Here is a 22,305-nt window from a genome sequence, read left to right as displayed (position 1 = left end):
ATATACAAAACTAGAATGATCATCGAGCCATCATCTAGCTTTTTGTGTACAAGCAGTGATCCTCTTCGCTCCCTTTATATCCTTGAGACCTCATACAAAACTAGAATGATCATCGAGCCATCATCTATCTTTCTTGTGTACAAGCAGTGATCCTCTTCGCTCCTTTTATATCCTTGATACCAGTTGAAGGTGCTGTGGGAAGCGTGTGCGAGTGCGAGTGCGAGAGTAGAGAGCACATCAACGTTATCCTGTTATTGCTGCTCCTTATTCTGTTGTATTAAAGAATAAGTATATAATGTTTAAGTTAGTAGATGCGTTAGTAGTAATTGGGATGTCTGGCCACTTGGCCTAAATCCCAACACAGACGTCTGACATGAGGACACTCCCTATTTTCTCCCTTAGTACCTATGAGCTTTTCCAGGTTCTCATGCCAGTTGGAATCTAGCTCACAACTTCATGGAAAGTTGCGCCAAGGTTTTCTTGCATTTTTTCTAGTATCTTCAGAAAGTCTGAAAACTGGTTATGTCGTTAGATAACTTTTAGTTGTGGTTACTCCTTTAAAGTACTCAAGTGAGTTATAAATTGAGTTACCATTTAGATACAAGTGGTTACAAAAGGACAACAATGTTGAAAATCAAGATGTTAAACACTGTTTCATTGAATGTCCTCACTGCACCAAGTATCAGTCATAAGGACAATTGGCCCGTGTAAGGGATGCCAATAAGGAAAACATCAGTGTTCTTACGAAGATACTATCACTTGTGTTTTCACGGACGAAAATGCTTCTGTTAGGAAATAAGACGTAGCTAAATAGATTTTTGAGTAGATTACTTAATGGAGAGAGATAGATTTCACACACAAGAGATTATAGAGTAGAGAGAGAGAGAGAGTACACACGATATACGTGGTTCACCCAATGTGGGCTACGTCCATGGGAAAGCAGCCACTCAATTGCTTTAGCACTTCAAAAGAAGAAGTAGTTTACAAAGGGATTAAACCCTTAATAGAGCTCCCGCCTTGCTTCACTCTCACGACCTCACACTCACCTTGTTGCATCAACTTCACACTATGAAATGTGTGTAGAAATGGCCTCCTTTTATAGGCCAAAAGGGCTGCCCTCTCTTATGAGAGGCAGCCATGTGTAGCCGCTCTTGTGCGAATAAGTCCAAATCGGACCCTCCAATCCGCCCATGTGTGGCCGCCCTTGAGAAGACAAGTCCGCTTTTGAATTCGGCCACCGGCCATTGAATTTGGCCACCAGCACCACCGGCCATTGACTTCCGACCACTGGCCACCGGCCAACCGACCGGTTGTTTTCCGACCACTTTCCGGCCGCCGTCCGGCCATAATATTCCGGCGAAAAGGAATATTCTGGCGAGGGAAAAAAAGAATCGGGGACCTCCGCCCCCGAGGCTCCTAAAGTTGCCCCTGATTCTTGTTCGTGAAAATTTTGGTTTCCGATGAGTGATTTTCCTTCATGCACGATGGCTTCTCCTCATAATGGGGGCCTTACAAATGTGCGCTTTTACCACAGAAAATTACAAGGGTAAATCAGGCTCCATACTTAACAATCTCCCACTTGGAGACTGATCTCCAAACCAAACCTGTGATTGCTTTCCATCTTGGCTTCTTATCCTTGAATGCCGATTGAAGATGAGCAAAAGCTCAACTTCTCCTTGTTGACTACCTTTGTAAACATGTCTGCAGGATTTTCACTTGTATGCACCTTTCCTAGCTTTAGCTGTCCCTCTTCCAAAAGAGTGTGTATGAAGTGATATCTCACCTCAATGTGCTTTGTCCTTGAATGAAAGGCTGAGTTCTTCGCAAGATGGATAGCGCTTTGGCTATCACTGTACAAGACACAATTGTCTTGTTTGAATCCAAGCTCTTCTAAGAATCTGTGAAGCCACATAATTTCTTTGCTTGCCTCCGTCATTGCTACATACTCTGCTTCCGTGGTAGAAAGTGAAACCACTTTCTGCAGCTTTGAAGCCTAGCTTACTGCTGTGCCTCCAACCATGAACACATAGCCAGTAGTGCTCCTTCGAGTATCTTTGTCACCTGCCATATCTGCATCATCATACCCTTCTAGAAAAATATCAGTTCCTCCAAAATACAAAGCATTTGTTGTTGTCCCTTTTAGATACCTAAGTATCCACTTCACAGCTGGCCAATGCTCTTTACCTGGGTTGTCCATGAACCTACTCACAACTCCCACTGCATGTGCAATGTTTGGCCTTGTCCAGACCATAGCATACATTAGAGAACCTACCGCTGCAGCATATGGAACTTTAGACATATAGGCTATCTCCTCTCGTGTCTTTGGACACATATCCTTCTTTAGTTTAAAATGACCAGCCAAAGGTGTAGAAACTGGTTTTGCATTTTGCATTGCAAACCTTTCTAGTACCTTCTTGATGTAATCTTCTTGAGATAGCTTTATTGTCTTCTTCGTCCTATCCCTTGATATTTTCATACCAAGTATCCTCTTTGCAGCACCTAAATCTTTCATTGAAAAAGATTTAGACAGCTCCTCTTTTAGGTCTTTGATGTCCTGCATGTTAGCACTTGCAATCAGTATGTCATCAACATACAACATTAGGATGATGAACTTCCCATCTCCCAAATTCTTCGTGTAGACGCAGTGATCCGAGTTGCATCTTGTGAATCCATGATCCAACATCCATCGATCAAACTTCAAGTACCATTGTCTTGATGCTTGCTTTAAACCATACAAGCTCTTCTTTAATCTGCAAACCATTTTCTCCTTACCTTTTACTTCATACCCCTTTGGTTGAAGCATGTAGATTTCCTCCTCTGAGTCACCGTGAGGGAATGCCGTATTTACATCCATTTGCTCGAGATGTAAATCATGAGCAGCCACAAGGCTTAAGACAAGCATAATTGAGTTCATTTTTACAACAGGAGAAAATATTTCATTGAAGTCAATACCTTTCTTTTGAGAAAACCCTTTTACCACAAGCCTAGACTTGTACCTTTTCTTCCCACCTTCTTCTTCTTTCAGCTTGTACACCCATTTGTTTTGAAGTGCCCGCTTACCTTTAGGCAACTCAACCAATTCCCATGTTTGGTTGCGATGTAGTGAGTCCATCTCCACTTGCATGCTCTTCGTCCATTCTTCTTTGGATTCATGTTGCATAGCTTCTTCGTATGATTCCGGCTCTCCAGAATCTGAGATCAAGAGATGGTTGAAGGAAGGAACAAACCTTTCTGGAGGTCTACTTGCTCTTGTAGATCTTCGGGGAATAGGTTGAGGCTCCTCATTTGGTTGACGTTGTTGCACATTGTCACCGTTTGCAGTCCTTGAGTCTTCACCGTCCTCAAGCTCCATGTACTCATCACCTGTTTCTTTTGTTTGTTTTCTTTCCAAGTAATCTTTGTATATATTTTGTTCGTTAAAAATTACATCCCTACTCCTTAAGATTTTACCATCTTCAGGATTCCATAGGCGATACCCAAAGTCACCTTCTCCATAGCCAATGAAGAAACACTTTTTGGACTTTGCATCTAGCTTTGATCTTAGGCTTCTATCTATGTGCATGAAAGCCTCACACCCAAACACTTTGAGAAATGCATAATTCACGGGTTTACCTGTCCATGCCTCTTCTGGAACTCCCCCATCCAATGCCGTTGAGGGTACCGGTTGATTAAGTACACAGACGTACTTACAGCTTCCGCCCAAAGCTCAAGCGGTAGGCCTGCATGTAGCCGCATGCTTCGTGCTCACTCTATGATTGTCCTGTTCATCCTTTCCGAAATCCCATTTTGTTGAGGTGTCCTTGGGGTTGTCCTTTGCCTCCGAATGCCATTGCTAGCACAAAAGCTTTCAAAAGCTTGGCTGCAATATTCACCTCCATTGTCGGATCTGAGGCATTTAACCTTGGTACCTGTTTCATTCTCCACAAAGGCTTTTCACCTTTGAAATATGGAAAATACATCGGATTTATTCTTCATGACATAAACCCATGTTTTTCTAGTCGCATCGTCTATGAATGTTACATAGTACAATGAGCCACCAAGTGATGGTGTACTTGCAGGACCCCAAACATCAGAATGAGCCAACTCAAGTTTTTTATTTTTTCTTTCATTTCTTGATTTTTGAAATTTTACCCTCTTTTGTTTACCATAAAAACAATCTTCACAGAACTCTAAGTCCACTTCTTTCAAACCTGGTAGAAGATTATTTGTTTGAAGGATTTGCATTCCTTTGGCACTCATATGCCCAAGTCGATAGTGCCACATTGCACTATCAACTTCTGTAGTTGCTGCACAAGCTGAAGGTTGCGTGCTAACAGTACACAAGTAAAGTGTACTGACCTTTTCTCCCTTGGCAACCACCAAAGATCCCTTTGAGATCTTCCACCGTTTATTTCCGAATGCAATGTTGTGACCTTCATCGTCCAATTGTCCTGTAGAGATCAAATTTTTGCGAAGAGAAGGAACATGCCTAACATCTTTAAGCTTCCATTCATTTCCGTTAGCAGTTTTGACAGAAACTGTACCTTTGCCGACAATCTCACAAGCTTCATCATCTCCCAAGTATACATACCCAAAATTACCTTTGGTGTAATCTTGGAAATGTTGCTTGTGTGGTGTCGCATGGAATGAAGCCCCGGAATCTACTATCCAGGAATTAGACACATTGTCTAATGAGAGAATTAGAGCATCTTGCTCTACTTTACCTGCCACATTGGCCTCCGATGTTGGCTTGTTGTCTTGAGATTCAGTCTCCTTCTTCTTCTTGGACCAGCAATCCTTCTTGACGTGGCCCTTCTTGCCGCAATTCCAACATTCAAGAACTGACTTTGTGCGTGACTTGCTCCGTCTTGAGCGATCATGACCCTTTTGGCTTTTGAACCTCTCCTTAGGCCTTCCTTTTGTTTCCACTGACAATGCAGTACTTGATGATTCTCCTGTGCTTCTCCTTCGTATTTCCTCGCTGAGGAGAACACCCACAACATCATCAAACTTAAGAGTATTTGTACCAGAGATAGAATTACTTACAGCCATCACGAGGCTGTCCCAACTATCCAGTAGAGATGATAGTATAAGGAGAGCTCGCACTTCATCATTGAAATTGATTTTCACCGATCGAAGTTGACTTATGTTTGTGTTAAGGTCATTTAGGTGTTTTGCAACTGAACCATTCTCTGCCATCTTTAGATTGAACAAGCGCTTCATAAGAAATACCTTATTGGATGCTGATGGTTTCTCGTAGAAGTCGTCAAGTGACTTCATCAAGTCCTCCGTGGTCTTCATCTCCGAAACATTGAAGGCCACCATTGACGCCAAGCTTAACCGGATTGTTCCTAGTGCCTTTTGATCAAGGACAATCCATGCTTCATCTCCCATTGTTGCGAGCTTCTTCGCAAGACCGCCTAGTGGCAAATAGAGGTCCTTCCTGGTAGACATAGTCTTCAATATGCATCTTCCAATGTTAGTAGTTTTTGCCGTTGAACTTCTCAATCTTGAGCTTTCCTTCCTCCGCCATAACTCCCACTCAATTCAAGGAATCCTTTCCTTGAGATAATTTAGCTACGAGCAAACCTTGCTCTGATACCAGTTGTTAGGAAATAAGACGTAGCTAAATAGATTTTTGAGTAGATTACTTAATGGAGAGAGATAGATTTCACACACAAGAGATTATAGAGTAGAGAGAGAGAGAGAGTACACACGATATACGTGGTTCACCCAATGTGGGCTACGTCCACGGGAAAGCAGCCACTCAATGGATTTAGCACTTCAAAAGAAGAAGTAGTTTACAAAGGGATTAAACCCTTAATAGAGCTCCCGCCTTGCTTCACTCTCACGACCTCACACTCACCTTGTTGCATCAACTTCACACTATGAAATGTGTGTAGAAATGGCCTCCTTTTATAGGCCAAAAGGGCTGCCCTCTCTTATGAGAGGCAGCCATGTGTAGCCGCTCTTGTGCGAATAAGTCCAAATCAGACCCTCCAATCCGCCCATGTGTGGCCGCCCTTGAGAAGACAAGTCCGCTTTTGAATTCGGCCACCGGCCATTGAATTCGGCCACCAGCACCACCAGCCATTGACTTTCGACCACCGGCCACCGGCCATTGACTACCGGCCACCAGCCAACCGACCAGTTGTTTTCCGACCACTTTCCGACCGCCGTCCGACCATAATATTCCGGCGAGGGAAAAAAAAGTATCGGGGGCCTCCGCCCCCGAGGTCCCCAAAGTTGCCCCTGATTCTTGTCCGTGAAAATTTTGGTTTCCGGTGAGTGATTTTCCTTCACGCACGATGGCTTCTCCTCATAATGGGGGCCTTACAAATGTGCGCTTTTACCACAGAAAATTACAAGGGTAAATCAGGCTCCATACTTAACAGCTTCTCCAAGGGGGGAGTAATGTCATGCCAAGGGCAAACCTAGGCGAGTAGGACTCGGGCCAAGGGCCGGCTGCTAAATGCGGACAGGGAGATTCTATTCATAGCGACCAAGGGCTATATAATGGGGGGTTGGGCGAAGAATCTCAGTATGCAGCTCCTAGGTTCTTACATATATCTTGGATCACAAATGGTCTCTCCCTCACTTTTTGAGTTTCTTGGAGTGTTGCTTTAGGGTATAAACAAGTACGTAAGTAATCCCATTTCTGAAACTCCTTGCTTATGATGTGGTGGTCATGGAAAGACTTCATTTGTCATTTGTGCGCATAGATCCCTGCGATTTCCTTTAAGCGTGTTTCATCTAATTGTTCTAAGATATCTAATCTTTCTGAGAGTTCGTGCTCTGTCCAACCTAGTTGATTTGCAACTTGGAGTGTTGGTATCGAGAATTCCATTAGTAGTATAGCATTTATTCCGAACACAAGATTAAATGGAGTGGTTCGAATGGATGTTTTTTATGCTACCTTGTATGCCCACAATGTTGAGTGCAATTTTAGATCCCAATCATTACTAACGATTTTAGTCAACACTGTGCATATTATTTTATTCGTACTCTCCACTTGTCTGTTAGCTTGGGGGTGATAGGGGCAGATTTTTTTTGGATCACCATGAATTTATCTAACAAAATCTCAATGACAATGTTCAGAAAGTGTGTTACCCAATCACTTACTATCTCAATGGGTAGGCCAAAGCAACACTTAATATCTCAATGGGCGTGCATGCGTCATTCGTGTGTGTTGCTTTGGCCTCTACCCATTTGTCAAATATCTATTGCGATTATAATATATTGAGCATGTGTGCGATATGCGGGCGGCATTATAGGGCCCACAAAATCGATGCCCCACTTCGCAAAAGCTCGGGCTCCCATAATTGGTTGTAATGGCATTTCATGTTTACGCGTGGGTGTCTTAGTGCGTTGGTACTCATCACACCATTTTACATATATTTTTGCATTTGAGAACAACGTTGGCCACCATATCCCCGCATGAAGTATTAGCTTGGTTGTTTTGTCAGGGAAGAAATGTCCACCTGTCTGGCCTGCATGTGCTTGTTCTAGAATGGAGTAATATTCGCCTTTGGTGGCACATAGTCGCAATTGATCGTCTTTTCTTTTTCTGTATAGTTGATTTCAAATCAGCACATAGTCTGTCGTTTGCTCTTCAAAGGTTTTAAGTTGTGCTTTAAGCAGTCTCCTGGGGGTCGTTTTGTTTTATAAATACTCCACAATGCCAACACCCCATTTTGGGAGCTGCCATTACTCTAAAGAGTGTTGTGTGCTCCACTGGTGGTTGTTTTACACATGTTTCACATGATTTTATCTAATCATGGACGCTTCATCCCATGTATGGCCAGTAGACTCCAAGTCTCATCCAGCTTTGGAATGTTTGCGTTTTCCCATGATGAAACCTTGTGTTTTGCATGTGAGCAAGTCTTATGTATTGCTTTCGCTCACTAGATTCTATACACAGTCTTAGGATACTATCCTCTCCTTTCTTGTAAAATTGTCTAGCCAAAAGCTGTAGAGTTCTGGTCTGATGAATAATCGACGGTTGCCTCTCTTTTTGTAATGATCCTATGGTGAGTAGAGGAATAACTTCCTCACTCCACCTTGGAACCGTTTCAATGTTGAACAGATAGGAATCTGGAAGGTCATCACCTATGGGTGCTTCTCCATGGAGCAACCTTGAAAGGTGATCTGCTCTTTGATGCGTTGTTCTTTTCTTGACAACCACTGTGAAATCACACTCAAGCAATATGATCAACCAACGAACGATCCTTCTCGTACTGCAAGGTTTGTTTAATAAGTACAGTCATGCATGGTACAAAAAAAGTAAATTTGTTCGCAAGTAGGTAATGTCTAAACTTCTTAACAGCGTAGATCATTCCTAGACCTTCTCTTTCTGTAGTGGTATAGTTCTTTGTTGCCTTGTTTAGTTGTCTGTTGGAGTAACAAGTGTGGAAATCCACATTGTTCTCTCTCCGTTGTGCTAATATGCATCCTATGGCGTAGGCTGAGGCATCTATATGTACGTGAAAGATCTTATTCCAATCGGGGGCTTGAAAAATAAGAGCAGAAATTAATCCTTGCTTTAATTTTTGAAAAGCCTCTTTACATTCTTCTGTCCACTCGAACTTGGTGACAAGAGCATAAAGAGGTTTAGCTACATGTATATGAACCGCCAATAATATCCGTAGTGTCCCATAAAAGCTTGTACCTCTTTTACTTTGGTTGGTCTCAGTTGGTCGAAAGTACCGCAATCACTTGTATTTTATCCCGATTGGTAGAAATCCCATTTTTGGACACAATGTGTCCCAAAATCTTACCTTGCTTTACTCTCTGGGTTTAAACAGATATGATAAGATCTGCATTTCTCAAAGACTTTCTTTAGGTGTTCTATGTGCTCATTTCTCGTTTGAGAGTGAGAACACAAATCATCCAAGTATATCTCCAAGAATTGTCTGAGGTACTCTTTGAATGCATGACTCACCAGTCTTTGGAGGTGGCTGGTACATTGGTCAAGCCAAATGGCATCACTTTATATGCGAATATGCCCCATTTGGTTGCAAAAGCCGCCTTATGTTGGTCTTTCAATTTTATGGTTAACTGATTGTAGCCTAAAAACCCATCCAAGAAACTATATGCTTCTTTCCCTGCAAATCTTTCGATCACATGATCTGTTATTGGTAGGGGATAGTTGTCTCTAATGGTGGCTGCGTTTACCTGTTTGAGATTCACACAGACTCTTAACTTTCCATTTTTCTTGGGTACTACCACAATAGGAGATACCCAATCAGTATGTTCAATCTCGTAGATGAATTTTACATCTTTGAGTTTGTCGATCTCTTCCTTAATTCTTTTGGCAAATGTCTCGTTGTATGTGTAGGGACGTTGTTTGTACGAAGTTTGGCATCACTCTTGAGGGATATCATGTGTTGACATATTTCTAGATCTATTCCCTTAAGATCCTTGTAAGTCCAGGCAAACACATCTCTATATTGTCGGAACGTTGCTATCAACATCTGCTCTTCTTCTTTCGTAAGATCTGTGGCAATATATGATGGTTTTAGTTCCTCTCTTGGTTCAGCTAGGTCTATACACTTAGCTTTTTTCGGCCCATCGTATGAGGTTCCTTGTTCTTTATGGTTTTGTTTTGGCATTTGTACTACAATTTTTTTTGTCTTAGATTGTGTACCTCTTGTAGTGGGATGGCACATCAAATTTATCATCAGATTCTTCTTCAGTCCCAGTCTTTGTAGTCCACACTTCTGCTCTTTGTATTTTTTTTGGCGTTCCGTTTTTGACATCTTCATTGATTACTCTGAGGTTTTCTCGGATTTTGGCTTTGGTTTGTTTTTCATTATCCGGTCCCCTCCTCCTGTTGAGATATGTTTCTTCAATTTTCTTGCATCTTGTCTTTAAGACAATCGATTGCTCCTACCAGCCTTAAGTATTGCATTTTGTCTACTAACAAAGGCATGGGGTTTTCTTTTCCTTGATTTAGTTTGTTAGCACGTCTTTTTTGATACCTTCGTTGTCTTTGTGGTTTTTGGTTCAGAAACTCGTAAAAGGTTGCTTGTAGCTCCTTGCGCTCCATGTCAGGATCAGAATAACTGGAACGTTCATCCTCATTGTCTTCCTCCAATGGCTTGTCTTGGGAATCTTGGAATACTTTGTCATCTCCCTCAGTAAGGTCTTTGATGGATATTTTGTCCCTTATGCATCTACAATCTAAGTCATATCCTTCTTCGTCATAGAATTTTGTTAATGTTACCTCATTCACGCACAAATCCAAAGTGGCAAGAATTTGCTTCCATCCAAATGGTTTGAAATTTTTTGCAAAAAAAGGTTCTGGAATATAGTCCGTGTCCTCCACAGGTCAATTGAGAATAAAATCCTCCTTCCTCAGACTTACACTCTTGGGAGGTCCGTACATCCAAATATGTGCTTTGTCTTGCAACTCGACTGATATCTTCTCTTCCTGATCCGTAGTAAAGTTGAGTTCTTCTCTCGGGGTTTGCTCAACATCTCTATAAATGATCTTTGACGCTGATTTTCGGAGTGATTTCCTTGTGTCCTAAATAGATATAGTCATAGCCCCAATCTTGTACCATTTTGAGTTGCCGCATAAGTGGTCTGCCCAATATGATATCGAAGTTGATTTGCTCTTGTCAAAATTCGTTATGAAAAAGGTGTATTCATACGCAATGCCACAAGAGGATACAATGATTTGTTCTAAGATTCCAATTGGTTTCTCCATGTATCCATCTGCTAATTGCAGTCTCATTCAAGTTTTTCTTAGAGCAAGCTTTCCCCATTTTACCTATATAAAAGGGAACTAGAGTTAGAATATAGACATGTGCTTATGGATCTATCTCAACACGGGACCAAAGGTAATGGGTCCAAATGGGAGATGGTCTATCAAAGAGTAATGGCAGTTAATGGGGCTTAAAAGACCTTAGGGTTAGCTTCATTAAAAAGACCTCCAAAGGTTTGTGTCAAAGTCCTTAGACCTTAGGTTAAAGCTAGGCCTATGCTTGAGGTGCTTGATAATTAAAAGTGCATGAGATGCTTGTAGTAGGGTGCAATTTAAGCTAGGCACGTGCTTGAAAGTCCAAGTCAATCGCTACAAGGAGGGGGCGAGCCCTTGAGGCTAGGGGGATGGTAGAGAGAGAGGCCATACTCTTACTAACCCTACGCTTGATGATCAGGTGCTTAAGCAAGTAGGGGGCCAAGTTTCTTGGGCTTGAAAGTCAACATGCAAGACTACAAAGGAGGGGGTGAGCCATGCAAGTGGGGGGGGGGGGGGGTGCTGGATGACTTCTCTCTCTCTCCCAAACGGCACCCTTTGATCAAGAGGCAAGAAGGACACATGTCAAGCCCCTAGCTAGGTTGCCCTCAAGGAGTGTCCAAAGCCTATTGGTTGACCCTTAAAGAGGTCCAATGAGGATTTAGCTAATAAATTAATTGATTAGACATTTATCAAGCCCTCTCTCTCAAACGGGAAAGGAGGACACTTGTCCAAAGACTACCTCCACTGTTTGACTTGACCCAGGATTGTGATTGGCTAGGCTTCAGAAATCCAATGAGCTTCATGCATGAGCTACAAGAGGGGGTCCCCCCCCCCCCCCCCCCCCCCCCCCCCCCCCCCCCCCACACACACACACACACACACACATCATCAAGTACATATATATAAAAAAAGTCCCATTCCCTCACTCCCTCCACTAAGGATGTACATAGTAAAAAAAATATGTGCAATCAAAATTCCCTTGTAAAGGTTTTGTTATGGTTTGTCTTTCAGAGTAAGACGATATTCTCTAAACATACAACAGGGACGTATACCACAAAGTAATCCAGTGGTAGGCCATATGGCACTGAAGACACTACAGTACAAAATGGTTTTGGAATGATAGGCTGATCAGAAGGCAATGTTGTTATGAGACTTTTCAGTTGTAATAAAGGTTTTTATGAATAAATGAGTTCATCTTTTTGTCTCCATAAGGGTAAATGGATACCAAAATCCCAGTCATGGCATTGAGTGGAAATAGGGAACCTCCCTGTAAAACAGTATGAGTCTGAGCTGGTCAAATACAATATTCATGAGTGTTTACAAAATGTACACACACACACACACACACAACCAGGAGCGGGTGAGGGTGCCAATAGGCCTGCATAGTGGCCGGGATACCAACAAAACGGATGCCATATCCTGTGTCTCTGCGCATACACATGCACACACATTGGCCGTTCCTTGGTTGTATCCACCTCGCCATTTGTGTGTAGATAAACCGTTCAGTCTGCCATTCGATCAGTTGCAAGGAGTAAAGACCTTCCCTCTACTGGTGGTCGGAATAAGATGAAACTACACAGTGGAACCTGTTCGGAAGCAAACAAAGGCTTACAAGATGATGTCCACCTCAAACACACAGGTAGGCTCAGATGCCTACTGAGATACATGTTATTTTGGGTTTTCAATATTATACATTCTGATATGGGTTTAAACATATACAAGGAAGTAATAAACAACATAACACATAATCATCTTGTTAAACATTGTAACATCATCCGCATAGGTAAAATGATAAGTAATATATGTTTCCAGCTTTTGATAATTTCTTACTATCTCTTAAATGTAATTTAAATGTAGCTTAAATGTAATGTAAATGTGGTTTTTTGGCATATGATTGGAATGTGAAAGCAGGCATGGATTATAGGACTTGGGGTTAAACGATACAGTATGCAGGTCATATGGTTAAGAATGATGGTTTTTTTGTCAATATAGTAGCTGATACGACGTTGAAAACTATGGTTTTTTTGAAAAAAGACACAAAATACAAAGGAAACTCTTGAAAAAAAAAAATTAGACCAAAACATGTCGCCTAACTCCGACATAAGACACTTGATACGGCTGTTGTTTCGTTACTTGTTAAAGACTTGTTGGGGTTTGTTTTGCTACACATGTATAGATGGAATAGATAAAGTGTTATGCAAGGCATTTGCAGATGATGTACTCAAACATAATACATGCATATAAAATTGGGGAGTAAAAGTTGAGTTGAAAGTGTACACAAAATAGAAACACTTAGATAGGGTCAAACAATGATTGTTTTTTCGGAAAAAAAATTGCATGAATCCGTATAAAGTAAGAAAGCATTGGAAACAGTGGTACATGGTCTAGGCATGGAAAACTTGATAATGGCAAGTACGGGTAATCTGTAATAATAGACATCATAGCCGAAGCACCAGAAAAAATTGACAAAATAAAAAAAATGACTATTAAAAAAGCATATTATCATAGAGAACTTGGATGCATTGTCAAGTATAATTTTGGATTGTATATAATTTTGGGATGTAAGCATAAACAAAGAGATGGATAGACATGTATCTCATGAATGGTTGTGTTTACAGGATGACTCGACACCTATAATTGTCAAATACAAGCAAACTACTAGAATGTCAACGGTTACTTGTCCAGAGAAACGCAAGTTTATTGACCAGAAATTAGCAATTCACCGGTCAATTGCAAAACACTCCCCATGTAGAAATAGACCCTTTTTGCCTAGGAAGGTTGAAAACCCTGAATTAAATACACAAATAGAAGAAGTGGGTGAGTGAGTGAAAGATCCTGGATAAGAGACAACGATAACAAGTGGTTGAGGCTGCCTGGTACCTGTCTTCCCATTTAAGGCATTATAAGTTTTAACTTGATGTAGGTTCTGGATGGTGGCAGGTATAGGTTTCAGTCTTCTTCATCTGGGGCCACTGGCACCTCTTCTTCATTCATTGTATCAATATCGCTAGTTTATGTAATCAAAAGTAGAATTTTCTTCGTGAAACAAAAATTTGTATACACGGTGTCATAATAGAAGGGTTCTTTTGATAGTATGTTAACTATATAAATCATATTGATGGGGATAATCAAACATAAACACACACATATTTGTTTCCTCGACTACCCGTGGAACGGTAGTCTTGTATAGTTAACTTAACTAGCTAACCAGTTTCTGTTATATACATGGTTTGGTTTAAACCTAACGTTTGAAATTGTGATAAGGTAGAATGTATCACTTCCTTGGTAAAACTTGGATACTCTCTTAAAAAGAGATCCCAGTACCACCTCTCACAACTCAAGTCGTTTTGTATTGCTTTAAGGGGTTCGAATTTCACAAATGCCTCTTAGATTTCGAACAAGAGGCAATAGCTAATAGATCATTGTCTGCTCTCAAGACTACTTCTCTAAATGACTGGATTGATATTCTTGCAAAGTCTAGAAGGGATCCCACTAATCTTCTCCCAACGTTTGATAACTTCTTACTGTCTCTCTACTTCATAGACGCACAAAATAGTACTGACCTGGAGTTTTACTTCAGTTCTTTGCCTGCTATTGTGAATAATCTTTATGTCTTTAACAACTTGCCATCCCTACCCATAGAAATCAAACAATCTCAGAACATTATCAATCCCTTCCTGGATTTGGAACTCTTAGATCCTCAAGAGAAGGAAGCCTTCTCTTTCCTTGGTAATGCAACACCTGAGTACAAAAATGATAAGTTCCTATCCCCTGCCTTTGCTGGAGTTATACCTTTACTTCCACCAAGGCAAGTTGAGCTAGATGCCATTAGACTAGAAAACAAACTATGGGGCTTTGAACTTATTAATCACTATGCTCCATTCACTATCTCGTCTTTAGCCCTTCTTTGCTCCATCCCGATAGAAGCGGTTGAGCAATGCAAAGCCAATGCCCTTCAAGCCAAACCTCTACTATCATCAGAGTTTTCTTTTAACCTAGCCCAAATCTCTCTAGTAGAAGACTCCTCAAAATGCAGTAATTCTTCCCTCATTGCTCGGACCAAAGGATTGTCACTCACTGATAGAACCAAGGACACCAAAAGATTTCTACGGAATTATTGGAATACTTTTCGCCCCTTTGTTAATGTAACTGCAAGAAGCAAGACATCAATTCTAGTTGCACAACGTCTATTCTGTTGGTTGACCATCTCATTTGGTACATTTTTCAAAACTTACCTAAGTTCTTCAAATACTCGTCTGGACCAGCTCAACTGTACACCTTCATCGGGTGGGTGCCATACATACCCATCGAAATACGGCATGCATTGATAGTATACTATGTCTTTCATGAACACATGCTTGAAGCTACTCGGACTTTAGCAGTATACACACCAGGGACACAGCTACTTCCAAGGCTAACAAACACACCAATTGCCACCACCATTGCTTCTCTTTTGAGACCATCTAAAGGTAAGGATCCGATGAAGCGCCTCATGAACACACCTGGGAGCTCTTCATCTGCGGCAACCAAAAGACCTCAAATATTTTGAGGATCCAATGATATTGGAGATACTCCAAAAACCTTGGATTCAGCGCCAACAGTGAACAAGTAAGATCTCTTTTTCATAAAGTCAATGGATTGAAACATCTTGTTCAAAATAAAAAAACTCATGGTAGATACATTCATTCAACATTCCATAATAAGTTTATGGATTTCATTCATCCGCATCAATTCTTTCAAGATATGTTAGTACATTTTTCTATTCCTTGAACTTTAGCATATTTCAAAATTCAATTTGAATGGAAATTTACAAAGAATTTACAAACTAATTTGTACAAACCTTGGTCCACGTTTGTTATTCCTTTTGAGACATCAGACATTTGTTGCTGTGTTACGCATAAACGGTTCACATAATTTTGCACAGAATTTAAAACATTTGGTAGTCACGTATTGACTACAGACCCCAAGATTGCACATCATCCAAAACTTCGGGAGTTTGTTGGAAAAGGTCTTAGTCATATACCACAAGTACCTCTTGATTGGGTGAAAACTGCTAAAGAATTTCAGATGGCATGGGAAAAGGTATGCAAAATTATTGTATTATAGTAATACCTGAACATCATGGTTTCATCAGATCAAAACTTCAGGAAAAATTTTCTTGCCTTTTTCCTAACCATATAGTCAACCAAGAATCTTGGTTTCTAGACGAGGTTATTTTAGATGAGATAAAATTCTTATTAGAGAATCTCTTTATTTGTGGGCTAGATAAATCAAGTCAAATACCTATGTTAATATGTAAAAAACTCGCCAGAATGGCAGCTCAAGCTCGAATCAATTCGATCGAATTCAACCCCTCGTCAGACACTGAAGAGGATATAATAGCAGAGGTCATGAAATTCTCAAGAAACTTTTGCATAGTAGGACCTGATAGACCTACTTTACCTTACCTCATGGGTAACTTTAAAATACATAAAAATGAATTCCGATGGATTACCAATGCCCACAATTGTGTGTTCTCACCCATAACCAATCTTTTGGCCTTGTTGTTAAAAGGATTAAACTTACGATTGAGCGAGTATGCAGAAGGCTATCATAAGAAGATAAAAACAATATCAAAAATCACAACAAACTGTTGCTGGATTATCAGTAATCAGTACGATTTCTTGATTAATCTATCAAACGAGATATTACTTGCGTACACGTTTGACATAAAAGCATGTTACGAAGCCATACCACATTTTGGGGAGTATGGTCTTATGGACACACTAGATCAACTTGTCAAACTGGTAAGAAAAATGGGATATAAAGGGTTTTAAAAATCTAGAAACAAAATGCTCCTCACAAAGACGCTAAGAGATGTAAAATTCTCTTTTGATTTTTTTTTTACGGTAAACAAATTTCTACTGGACAATTGTGTATCAAGACTTGGACAAAATATCTTTAACCAAGTTAAAGGCATTCCAATGGGATACTCATCTTCACCACTATGGTGTAACCTGTATTTAGCATGGTTTGAAATTGCTTTTATACGCAAATTGTCTCGACTAGGGAAAATGGATATGCTGGCGGCATTTTTATACTCATGGAGGTTCATGGATGATCTGTTGTTTAATAACAATCGCTTTGTTTGCATTAGTCACAATAAACCTCTATCTGAAGAGGACCCATTTACCATTTACCCACTTGATATTATTAATATCAAGCCCACATCTGAACCATATTCTACATCATATCTTTCAACACAAATTCAAATGGTGCAACCTTTTGTGGGCCAGTATACCACTTGTACATATTGGAAAAAGGATCATCTCCCCGGTCAAAATATCTCGTTCATACATGCAAAAAGCAATAGACCCATAAAAAATGGTACAAAAGTATGCGTGTCACAAATACTTCCTATCATATATAATGCATCACACACATCGGAGGCATACATCACTATACAAAAGCTCATTGAGTCATTTTTTCGGGCATCTTTTGTCATCACCCCATCGCTGGCATAGCATCTCTATCATCGGCCCATCACCATACACACACAAGCGCGCATGCACGCACACACACACACACACACACACACACACACACACACACACACACACACACACACACACACACACACACACACACACACACACACACACACACACACACACACACACACACACACACATACACACACACACACACACACACAACCAGGAGCGGGTGAGGGTGCCGATATGCCTGCATAGTGGCCGGGATACCAACAAAATGAATGCCATATCCTGTGTCTCTGCGCATACACACGCACACACATTGGCTGCCTCTTGGTTGTATCAGCCTCGCCATTTGTGCGTAGATAAACCGTACAGTCTACCATTTGATCAGTTGCAAGGAGTATCGACGAAACTACACAGTGGAACCTATTTGGAAGCAAACAAAGGCTTACAAGATGACGTCCGCCTCAAACACACAGGTATAGGTCTCAGTCTTCTTCATATGGGGGCACTGGCACCTCTTCTTCATTCATTGTATCAATATCACTCGTTTATGTAATCAAAAGCAGGATTGTTTTTGTGAAACAAAAACTTGTATACATGGTGTCATAATAGAAGGGTTCTTTTGATAAGGTCTTGTTTAGTTATGTTAACTATACAAATCATATTGATGGGGATAATCAAACATAAACACACATACACACACACACACACACACTCACTAATGGTGTGAGGTGCAAAGTGCAAGAGCTCCATCTCCTTCTCCAAGCTTGTTGAGAAGTGGAGAGCCTACACCAACACTCTTGGCTATGGAATACAAATCCAACCAAGAGCCATGCTTCAATGCTTAAGCTTGCCATCTTCTTCATCATTACTATGCTATTATGCTATGTTATGCAAGAAGAGTGATGATAAGTGAGGAACTATCTCTTTCTCATATGATACTTCTTCTTCCTCTTCCCTACCCTCATTCCCCACTAGCTCTCTCCACCTTTGAAGGTGTTTGAGGCCTTGGGACTAAGGCTGGGGACGGTTAATGCTTTTACAAGATTATGTTATCCTCGTAATGCATGAAGCTTTCCATGTTCATTGCATCACTTAGATTAGAAGGAACACAAAGATTGTTTTGTACCAAGTCTCTCTTAATGGGAGAATCTATAATACAAAAGCCTATTGGAGGGGGGACCGGCTCCACATAAATCCAATTGTCAAATGTTCTCAAGTTCTCTAACTCTCTCTCTTGCAAAAATATTGTTCATGCCAAGTTAATTAAGTGCTATGGTTATGTTGCTACCACTAATTAAGTTCACCTTCTATGTTCTCAAAGTAGTCTCACAAAAATGCTCACTCTAATTCTCTTAATTCTGATATTCTCAAGGTTCATAGGCAATGTCCATTACATTACCCATATTGACTTGGTTAATATGGCGATTCCAGCCTTGCTATCCAATATAGCCATGGTCTTGACCCCTTTGTATTCCAAAGGCAAGATTTTATTTCCCTCTTCCCCCTCACAGAAGTCTCCAACTTTGTTTATAGGTACACATTCTACCTTAGGCTGTTCTGGCAGATAGCCATGGTCTTGACCCCTTTGTATTCCAAAGGCAAGGTTTTATTTCCCTCTTCCCCCTCATAGTAGTCTCCAACTTTGTTTATAGGTACACATTCTACCTTAGGCTGTTCTGGTGTTTGGGAGTTTGATTCTTTTGACGAGTTCAATTGTTGAGGGACTTTCAGCCCTAGTTTCTCTAAATTTTCTCCCACCTCTTCCCAAAGATAGGTCTAATTTGCAGTAACTCGGATAGAGTTAACGTACATTGTATGGGAGATGACATCAACTCATGAAAAGTCTTAGTATCCATAATTTTAGGATCGGATTTCCATTGGGATGATACTTTTCTGATTTTTGATCTTGTTTCGTGACCGTGAATGAAGGCCAGGTTTTTAGAGTCCCAAGTTTGTTGTCCTTTGATACCTCTATCCCTACATCACTATATAGTGATCGAATATTGCCATGGTAGAACTCATGGCCTAAGTTTATCTCAAGGATAGATGCTGATTAAGAGTTGCACTTCCGTCCTTTTGTTTTCTGATGTCTTTTCATAGATCTTATGGCCACTGCTCTTCCACTTCCAAAATTATCATAACTGCTTGTGAACCCATTCCATATGTGGTGTTGGCTACTTCCCTCATGTCTAATGGTGTCTCGATTTTTGGACCTTCCTTGTCTTTGTTTTCAATATCTTTATTTGTTATTTTTTGGATATTCTTGTGGATTAGGACTTTCGTCTTTGGAGCGTCTGGAACTTGTGGTTCCATAAGGGCTTGGGCTGTCTAAATAAGCTCTTTGTACATCAGTAACCTCCCTTTTTCATACCTTGGATGGGAATACGTCAACCATCTTTGCTCTTGGATTTGATTGGATTGTAATCTGGCTTTGAAAGCCTTCAAAATAGCATCTAGAGGCCCTAAATGCTTGTCCACCAACACCGACCCTCGCGAAGGTATTTCAGATGGTTTTTTCGCATTTGCTTTCACGTTATGGTTTCGCTCCAAATTCAATTGCTCTTTTGTTTGCTATAGTTTGGTTTCTAAGGCTGATTTCTCTTTCATTATTTTGGCCTTTATCTTGTCCTTTTTTGCCTTCCAAGATTTTCAGGGGTCTCTAACAGATAAGCTTTCTATTTCAATTTGACAGGAGGAAGCATCTTTGTCTCCCATGGGCTTATTTCTTTCTGCCTCATGAGCTCGTGCTCTGGTCACTGCTTTCACCGGCATGGTTGGTTCCGTTTTTGATCCACTTGAGCTAGGCGATTTTGTTTAAGGGGGCTTTCCCTTTGTTATCTGGGTTTTTTGGACATTGGGGAACCAAATGGTTAATTGTACATGCTTCACAATATCCAAAGATCTTTGATGCGCTCTCCCTTGTGCGGACAATTTCTTGCCCAATAATCACCTCCACACTCATAGAAAGGTCCTATTGGTGGTGGAGAAGTTTGAGGAGCTCCCATAGGTGGTCCTGTTCTAGGAGGATATCCTCTCAATTTATAGTTTTGTTTGCTATGAACATGAGCATATTTTCATCGACGAGGTAATGCCTTTTTGTGGGTTGTGTTATGTAAGATGGTTCGACCATTTCTTCAGAATCTATCCAGGGGGTTTTCTCTCTTATTTTATAAATAGTGCTATATATCCCTCTCTCATAGGTTTTGTCAGGCTCTTCAAAGTAAGTGGCCATCGGCATCATTCTTTGATCCACTGGTGCCGCTATTGGTTGCAAAATTCTCACCATAGTCCCGTTTTCTTGCGGTAAGGGAGGTTGTTGTCCCAACACTGGTTGAGGTTTTTCTCCCCCTTGGGCTGCATTATTTTGCCCTTTTGGGTATTTTGGAGGTGGTGGAAACTGTTGTGCTCCCTGAGGCCCATAATGTCATTCCCTAACATAGTTTCTGTTATAGAAACACTTGTGGGTCTCATGATTTGTCCATTTTTGCTTGATAGCACACCATTTCAATATACGTGGTTTATTTGCTCCTGGTCTTGGTTGCATGTTTCACTAGTGAGTAGGATGATCTCCTCCACAAGTGTCACATTTTTGTGGGGCCAATTGTCGTAATTTCGGGTTGGGTATGTTACCTTGGTTCATCCTTTTGATCACTTCCTCGATCATTTGATCAACGTTTGGCACAGTTGGGCTTTGGTCCTCGAGTTTCAATGTGGATCCACTAGCCGTCAAAGAGGTGCTACTTGTCCCTTGGTTAGTGTCCTTAGATACCTCCCCGTACGCCTTGCAATTGTCTACTAGATACAATGCTTCCTTAGTGACTTGCTCAAAGGTAACACATGTCTTCAAGTGCCGATCCTTTTTTAGAGTGTGATTCCGCAATCCTTCTATGAAAACAACATATAGTCTCTCATCTTGAGAGGTAGTTCTTGGGCACGACATCTTTCGATATACTGCTTGAATTGAAGTGAGACCTGCTTCACCTTTTCCTTCTTCTTTTGCCTAAATGCACAAATTTGGGAGACAATATTATGCTTGATTCCTCTCTTTGAGAACTCCTTCACAAATTCTTGTAGGAGTTGTTCTATATTTGGGAAATCTCAGCTATATAATGGTTGGAACCAGGTCAAAGCCGTTCCTTCCAAAGTTAATCCGAATCCTTCATATTGAGTATGGAAATCCATCACTTGCTCCGCCCTCAACACTTGTTTGAAGATCAAAACATGTGCATATGGATCCCCCGACCCACTATACTTCTTTGGTACACACTTGGCTACTTGAGATGGTTGCATGCGTCTTGTCTCGGCCACCATCCTAACCATTCTCCGTCCTCCTGATACTTACTTCTATTCTCTCCTTGGTGCTATAGATGGTGTCCTCTTTGTTGCTCGTTCATCTAATCGTATCGTTCGGTCTCGTGTAAACATATCAGGCACTTCACTGCCCCTGTGTGCATTTAGTGAAACTCCAAAGCCCAAGGATCTCATGGGATCTGCATTGAAAATTGTTGGTGATCGACTAAATTTTCCATTCTTGTTTTTATTGGACTCATATATCTGGTTTCTTGTCTAGTTTGAGACATCGAGGGTCTAACTTGCTCAGGGTTTACATAATATTGATGGAGTGGTCCACCAAAATATGTGTAACGTTCGAACTCCTTGCAATCTATAGGAGAGTATTTGCGGCCATACTTATCCATCATGACCACCTGAATGTTCCTCCACTCGGTGTATGTAAATACATACGGCCTCTTGTGGTCCATCAGCTCCTCATGCGAGATTCATCACATCTATAATAGAGTATTTGTTCTCCATAATTGTATTTATACAACCCCACAAAATAGTTGTCTGTATTGACCCGTTGTGTCCTGTTTATGCGCTTGAGCATAACATTTTTCTTGTCCAACTTGGGTGGTTCATTTACTAATTCCTCATCCACGTCGTCCTTGGTGCCAATCAATCCCCGTTTGTCCACAATGAAGGGGTTGTGCACAACTATATACATCTTTCCTTCCTAGTCAAAGTATCTGTCCCAATCATAGTCTATATCTACATGGTCTCTGAACTTGATTGGTTTACTCTCCAACTTAACACAGTAGCGGT

The sequence above is a fragment of the Adiantum capillus-veneris genome, chromosome 12 (assembly GCF_014529385.1).
Source record: "Adiantum capillus-veneris isolate H3 chromosome 12, ASM1452938v2, whole genome shotgun sequence".
NCBI lineage: Eukaryota > Viridiplantae > Streptophyta > Polypodiopsida > Polypodiales > Pteridaceae > Adiantum > Adiantum capillus-veneris.
Note: the sequence above shows the minus strand (reverse complement) of the source record.